The 7,706-nt window shown below is 50.5% G+C and overlaps 1 protein-coding gene across 3 annotated transcripts in view; it reads left to right on the top strand.

The window, feature by feature from the left end:
• Positions 1-266: 266 nt before the first annotated feature.
• The window catches only part of Fam118a (family with sequence similarity 118 member A), a 28,687-nt gene continuing 21,247 nt past the window's right edge, over positions 267-7,706 (top strand). The window contains exons 1-2 of one of the 3 annotated variants that reach the window (XM_060388897.1): positions 350-449; positions 4,262-4,320. The gene's annotated coding sequence lies outside the window, so the exon portion shown is untranslated. Of the gene's footprint in view, positions 450-4,261; positions 4,321-7,706 lie in introns of all 3 variants that reach the window. The other 2 variants (XM_021630864.2, XM_060388895.1) reach the window with 2 other exon arrangements.

Below are 7,706 nucleotides of genomic sequence, written 5' to 3'. Positions count from 1 at the left end.
ACCGAGCTCGACGCCCTCCGAGTATTCGCAGGGCCATCCAGATGTGCAGATGGGGAAACTGAGGACGCAAAGCAGCGCAGTGAGACCCCACCCCAAGGTCGTCAGTCTCTAAGACCAGGCTCCGCGCGTACCTAGCAGAGCAGTTCTCGGGGTCTGGTTGCACCCTCTCTGAGGGCGGGGCCGGGGCGGGGCCTCTCCGCCCCCTCCGGGCGGGGCTTCCCGTTGCCGCGGGGCCGTTGATTTCAGGGCGGAACGTTCGCGCGGGGAGTGCGCGCGCGCGGGGGGAAGGCATTGAAGGAGCGCTGCGGGTTCGGCTCGGCAGGCTTCGCTTGGTGCGCGCGCAGCGCCATCCGGCGCACCGCCCGGCGGCTCCACCCAGCCCAAGGGGTGCGGCCCGGGTGGGAGGTGGCGAGAGCGCGAGCGACACTGGCGTCTCCGTGGCGCGGCAGGTGAGGCGGCGGGTCGGGGCTGGGTGCCAGCGCCCCGCGTCTCCCCAGCTCTCAGGACCCGCCCTGGGCGCCGGAGACCCTGATTCCTTCTGATGCCCTGGGGATCCCTGTCCCCGACATCCCTGGGGCTGCCCGCGTCCTTGGCCACCTGTGGACTGGATTACCTTCCACACCCGGGAAACCCCAAACCCTCCAGATTTGCCCTAGACTCAGAACACAGAGGACCTTGGCGTCTCCAAGGCCTGAGACCCTTACCCCTTCTGCGCCAGTTGCCCAACAGATCGCCCGCTGGTCTCGCTCCAAAGCCTCCTGGGGTCTCCCGGTCCATGGACTCCCAACCTTTCTTGGGTGGAGGTCTTCTAGGGGGAGCTCCTGCCTCCTGCCTCTCTAACTTGAGGTCCACAGAGCCTTGCAGCTTCTATTAGAGTGATCTCGAGGTTTGTGAAATGTTAACAGGAAAAAAGTAGAAACACCTGGCAGTTCAGTGGAGGATCATGTATGACCGAAGAGGAGGTGGAATTGTGAGGCTCCGTGTGTGCGTTTGTGTGCACAGTGCAATGGAGGCCAGTGTGGGACCGACCCATGGTAGAGAGAGGGATCACCTGGGAGTGAGAGAGTTGGGCTGGTGAAAGCTCTTTGAGGCTGTTCCCTCAATGAGTGGATAGTGGTAGTTTCTGCTATCACACACATCCAACCAAAGAGAGCAAGGCTTGATTACAGTGGCCCAGTTAATGGGAATATGCAACCCAAGGACCCTCCTTCTGGGATACTGATTTAGGGATGGCTTACAAAGGAGATGGAGGTCTGTGTCTGTCTTCCCCGAGGTGGAGGTTTGGGGCCAGATGGTTGCACGTTTTATCCTGAAAATCTCTAGAACAAAGATTATCATTCCCTCAGGCTGCTGTCACTGACAAACAGTTCCTGACTTACTACACAGTGGCAGTCTGGTGCCCTGAAGAAAAAAAGAACATGCTTGACCCGATGATTGTGAAAGACAAAAGAGTCAGACATTTTTAAAGAGGGAGTGGGAACCCTATGTGGTCCAGTGCTTGGTGCTGGAGGCAGAGGACACAGGTCCAGTTGGGAAGTGGGCGTATGGCACTTAGCCAGTTATGTGCAGTGCAGTGGCCTTAAAGGCAGCCAGGGTGGGATTCTTGAGCATAGTTTATGGTGAAGGGAGGGAATGTGAAAGGCAACAGGGGAGACCCAGAGTTTGAGATGTTGAGGATCATTTCAGGCAAAGTGACAGAAGGAATGAAAAGTCAGAGAGGCAGGCCAGATACCAGATCTTAGAGACCTTACGGTGTGCATCGCAGAGCTTTGTCCTGCGTGTGTGTGTGTGTGTGTGTGTGTGTCCGTCCATCCGTGTCTGTGTCCATCCGTGTGTGTGTCCATGTCCTTGCACTGATGATAGGAAAGGAAGATACCACACCCCTCACTCCCTTGGGCCTTCTTTAGTTACTGCTTGTGCTGCTTTTTAGAGTAGACAGGGATCCAGCCACAGAAGGAAGGAAGGTAGGGTGAAGGGCAGTGAGGGAACTGTTCCCAGTTGAGACCATGATGGGAGAGATAGCAAAGGGCCTGAGCCAGAACCTACACTGAGCTGCTTATGCTGACAAGAAGCCTGGGTCATTCAGGGGAATGGAAGCTACTGAGGGGCTTATGGAGGAGTAAAGTAGCTTATATTTTTGTTGTTTGTGTGTCTGGGTGTGTGACATGGTTGGGGACAGGGGACACCCTGTCAAAAGACAATCTTGGGTGTCATTCCTCAGGTCCTGCTCAATATGGTTTTTTGAGGCAGGGTCTCTCATTGGCCTAGAACTTATCAATCAGGCCAGGCTGGCTGGCCAAGGACCTGCCTGTCTTCACCGTTTCAGCAGTGTACACCAACACATGTGAATGTGATTTTTTTTAAGTTCTGAGGATTAAACCCAGGCCTTATGTTTACAATTCAGGTGATTGACTGAGCCATCTCCCCAGTCCTGGCTTATGTATTTTGCCAGTGGTCACTTCAGCTGTGGTACAGGCTTGTTTGTAGGAAGCCAGACCACAGGAGGTGGGAGTGACTTGGACCCAGGTGATGTGCGTTTTTTAGTAGCCCTCTAGGGCTTCACTAAACTTCTGAAAGCCCAGGCTCAGAGCCTGGGGCGCTGACTTGGGAACTTTTTTTTTTTTTAGGTGAGATCTTATCTGTTTGCTCACGGTCTCCTTAAAGCTTCACTGGGATGGCTGTGTGTGCTATCCAGAGTGGAAGACACAGTGCTTCCAACAGGGGAATGGAAGTCTGGTTATTAGAAGCCATCAGGGAAGTCTTGAAGGAAACGGAAAGGGGCTGAGGGAGACACATTCAGATGTGTCAGTACTGTCCTCTCTGTGTGACTGGAGGAACTGAAGCTAGGAGCAGGAGGTGTCAGTGTCCAGATGGGTGAGCACTTTAAGGTGTGACATACTGTGTAGAAGAACAATGGATGAAGCTTGGACTTGGGAGAGGGACCTGGAGCTAGCCCAGTGCAGGAGGACATTGTGTGGCCAACACAGCCCTCTGACACCAGCCACACATGGCTGACAGGCTTTTAGAGTATGCCTACAGTGATGGGACTGAAACTCAGATTTAATGGATTAAATCTAGGGGTCATGGGTATCATGCTCTGTAGGTTGCTCTAATGTTGTCCCACTGAATGCCTCTGGCCACCTGGGAACACACACTCTTCCCTTTTCACATGTCAGGGAACAGCCACAGGGAAGGCTGCCCCGGATATAAGTAGCCCAGCACACACTTTGTTGGCCAGGCCTTTCTGTGTACCTTTCCTTCCTCCACAGCTTGGAGCCTGGAGCCTGGAGAAGTGGCCACACCCCTTCTCCTTTAGCTCTCCTTATCGATTCTGCTAAGGTTACTGCAGGCAGCTGGGAGACAGAGCCGTCAGGGCAGCTCCCTCCAACCTGTGTATCCCAGCATCCCTGTGTATCCCAGCGGCCCGTTGAGGTGTTTCTGAGGAATGGCAGAGGGCCAGCAGGCAAAACAGAACAGCCAACTGTCAGTATAGTAAAAGGAGTCCGGGATGCAAACCAGGAATGAGTTATAGCTGTTCCTAATGCCTGGGGAGATGTTGACCAAATTACTAGAGTCTCAACTTTCACCTCAAAAAAAAAAAAAAAATTAAAAAAAAGGGGGCATTTGGCATTATATAAACCTCAAAACCCCACCAACACTACAGTTCTGCAATTTTAAGTTGCTCTATGGAATAGCTCTTCTGCATCTTCCGGGTCTGGGGAAATCATTTGGGCGCAGTTTGGGTGTTTTTACCAATACCGACTTATTAGATAATACAAATACCTGTGTTACACATGTCACCTCTGATGGGCGGACTGAAACAGTGAGTGCTGTTAGTGGCAGGTTCCTGGGGAAACATCCCATGTATCCTTTGGCATCCCAGTACCCTGGTGTTAGAATCCAGGCAAGACTCAGCAGCGTCGTGGTTGCCTCTGGAGTGGACTCAGTGTTAGGTGAGAGATGTTGGCACTTCACTGAAAGGAGGAAATGAGATCGTGCTTCAAAGTGCTTCATGTTTCCCCCTAAATGCAGCAATGTTTTTGTTTTGTTCTTTGGACAGGATCTTATGAAACCCAGGCTGGCCTTAACTTACTATGTAGCTGAGGATTACTTTGAACTTCTAATCCTCCTGCCTCTATCTCTCATTGGAGTAGTGTGCCAACATGTCTGGATATTCAAGGAATGCTGTCCTTTGACGGAACTGTGGACTTAAGTGTTTTGGTTTTCATACTGATGGGGTTGTTTGCCTTTTCTTTTTTAGAATTTGTTGATATTTTTAAATTGCTGTTTGTGAGCGCATATGGCACAGTGTAAACAGAGGTAAGAGGACAACTTTGTGGAATCATTTTCCTCCTCTGCCTTTTTTGGAGGTGTTGAGACAGGGTCTCTCTATTTCTGAGTTTGGGCTCAAATACTTAAGCATCCTGGGACCACTGCTTTCAAGACAATGTTAGCACTTCTTTGTTTTGTTTTTGAGACAGTTTCTTTATGTAGCACTGGCTGTCTTGGAACTCACTATATAGACCACCAGGCTGGCCTTGAACTCATAGATACACCTGCTTCTGCATCCCAAGTGCTGGGATTAAAGGTCTTTCTAACCATGCCCGGCTCTATTACTACGTTTTGATTATTACAAGCACATAGGTTTTTTTGTTCTTTTAGTGATTGATCAGGTAGCATGTGCTCAAGGTCAGGGTTTGTGTCTTGTGTAAATTGTTTTGAAGTGTGTGTTTGTGTTGCAGGGGTCAGGGGAGGATAAGGATATCTTCCTCTATCACGCTCTGCCCTATTCCTGTAAGGCAGGGTGTCTGACCGGACCATCAAGTTCCAGGGATCTTCTGGTCTCTGCCCCTACAAAGGTGTAGGTGCCCACATAGCCACACACAGGTTTTAAGTGGGTGTTGGGGATTCAAATTTAGGTCCTAGTTCTTGTGCTGCAAGTGATTTTCTACCCATGGAGCCTTCCCGGCAGCCCTGTTGTTACTTTTTTGAGCTAGGGTTTCACTTTGTAGCCCAGGAGTTCAATATGTGGACCAGGTGGCCTTAAACTTCTGGTATCTTTTTCTGCTTAAGCCTCCTGATTGTTAAAATTACAGGCATGAGCAACCATGCTTGGCTCTCTGTTGGGGGAGGGGATACATGAGTAACCATGCTTAGTTGTCTTTGGGGGAGGAGAGGAGGAGATGGGGCACAGAGGAGTACTGAAGCTACTTATGTCCAGGCTGGCCTTTAACTCATGGTGATCCACCTGCCTCATTCTCCTGAGTGCTCACAGGTGAGAGTCAGTCACCCTGCCTCTGTTCTCTAAGTTGGAAAACAGTTCATCCTCAAGTTCCCGGATTACTGGCAGCCCCAGTGGTTCTGCTGTGATAGTTGTAGGATGGCCCTGGAGAATGGTGAGAGTTGGACGCTTGGAGGTGTGCCCAGGTAGCTTTCGGAAGCCTGTAGGCATCTTCACTAAGTACCTCTCAGATCCTGTGCTCACCAGAAGCCTTTGCAGTGGTCTAGCTAGTGACATGGGTGGTAGAGCTGAGTAGGAACGGAGTTTTGAGTTTTTCTGCCACATCCCAGTGTTGTTCTGGGTGGTTGCAGTTCCTCGTGGTTCTGCGCACTTCACCTTTTTAAAGTTCCTTCCTGCTCCGTGTGCAGTTGGTGGAGTTGAGTAGATGGAGTCCTGCTGATCCATCTCACCTGAGATCTGTCTGCCACCCAGACCCCAGCTGGTTCTTTGTGCTGCTGGGTATACTGGCCACATTCTTGCCAGCGATTTCTGCCACAGCACTGTGTTCCTCCCCATCTCTGCTAAGGTCCACACAGGAACCACGGGGCTGGGAGAAAGAAGACTGGACGTCAAGGAACAGAAATCGGGAGAGGCGAGCAGCCTGTATCAGTTGCAGTGTCTGAGGGCTCAGCAGACGGTGGCAGGAGCCTGCTGGGAAGATGCTCTTCTCTTGGTAGAGTGGGAACACAACTGGCAGAGTCCAATTTCCCATTCTCTCTTGCTTTTTGAGTTAAGGTCTTGTGCTGCCCTGGAACTCATTATGTAGATTAGGCTAGCCTTAAACTTGAAGTGATCCTCCTGCCTCTGCCTCCCCAGAGCTAGGATTAAAGGAATGGCCACCATACTTCATGTTAGCCTGCTTTGAGGACCTCTAGGCCTTTGGGTCTGAGGTGGTTTGAATAATAATGGCTCCCTGAACAGGGACTATCTTTGATTTGAACAAAATGGCTGGCTCTTTGATCACCTCCCCCTGAGGGGGGGACAGCCTTACCAGGCCACAGAGGAAGACAGCAGCCAGTCCTGATGAGACCTGATAGGCTAGTGTCAAAGATGAGGGAGGCAGGTGGGATTGGGAGGGAGTAAGGGAGGTTGCTACAGCTGGGATACAAAGTCAATAAACTGTAATAAATAGAAAAAAATTAAAATTAAAAGAAAAAAGAATGGCTTCTTCAGACTTCTATATTTGAAAGGTTAGACTGCAGGGAGAAAGATTAGGAGGTATGGCCTTGTTGGAAGAAGTGTGTCACTGGGGTCAGCTTTGAGGTTTCAAAAGTGTATGTGAGGCCCGGTGTGTCTCTCTCTGTCTCTGTCCCACTCTCCTTTCTTCCCCCTCTCCCTCTTTTTTTTTTTTTTTCTGTCTTTCCTGTGGGTCAGGTTGTAACTCTCAGCACCTCTGCAGTGCCATACTCTTCAGTGCCATATTCGGCCATGCTCCCCACATCATGATAATAGATTAAATCTCTGAAACTGAACATAGGCTTCCAATACAATGCTTTTTTTTTGTTGTTGTTAAATAAGAGTTGCCTTGGTCATGGTGTCTTTATAGCAAAAGAACAGTGACTAAGACAGGGTCCATTTTAATTGCATGGATTAAATTCAGTCAGCATTTCCAGACAAGTGAGTCCTATTTAGCCCCTGCAGGGTTAGTTATATATCAGCATGAGTGTGGCACTGTTTGTAACCACTGTAGTGACACCTGTGTTCATGGTGTCATTATCTTCCGATTTCTGGCTGCACCAGTCCCGTCTGACTGCAAGGGGTCCTTTTTTCCTGTCACATTTTAGGCTGACTGCAGGTGAGTTAAAGGTCTGCGCTTGGTTGTTGTGGTGCTGGGGATGGGACGTAGGGCATACTAGGCACACTCCGCCAGTGAGCTGCATCTCTTGTCATCCGGAGGTCTGTCCTGGAGGTACTACTGCCCACTTGCCGTGTAAGTGCTGCCTGCCCCGCCTGCTGGGAGCAGGGAGTGGGCTCTGAGTATCTGAGTTCACCTTTCTTTCCCTGTGGTTGAATCACACAGCCACACAGTACATCTTCCTGCAGGATTTTTGTGTGCGAGGTGCTGGAACCCAGGGCTTGGAGCCTCCCGTGTAAGCCTTGTGCTACTGCACTGGAACAGCACCTCACATGCCATTTTTGTACTTAAAGCCTGTACTTTGGTGTGGCACTGGCTGGCTTGAATTCACAGAGTCCGTCTCCTCCTTTCAAGTGCTGGAATTAAGATGTGTGCTACCACGCCTGGCAGAATTAAGTCTTTGAAGCAAGGCCCCCATAGACTTGGACTCTGATTCACTGTGCTTGCCGTGGGAGAGGGATAATTTAGCTATTGTTATGTCACTTTTAATAATCAGCCCTTCCCTCCCAGCTTCATGGCCACTCTCATGGACGGTTCTTACTTGTTCTTTCTCCCCTGATCTTTGTGGCA

The sequence above is a fragment of the Meriones unguiculatus genome, chromosome 8 (genome assembly GCF_030254825.1).
Source record: "Meriones unguiculatus strain TT.TT164.6M chromosome 8, Bangor_MerUng_6.1, whole genome shotgun sequence".
NCBI classification, from domain to species: Eukaryota; Metazoa; Chordata; class Mammalia; order Rodentia; family Muridae; genus Meriones; species Meriones unguiculatus.
Note: the sequence above shows the minus strand (reverse complement) of the source record. Positions and strands in the feature narration are given on the sequence as shown.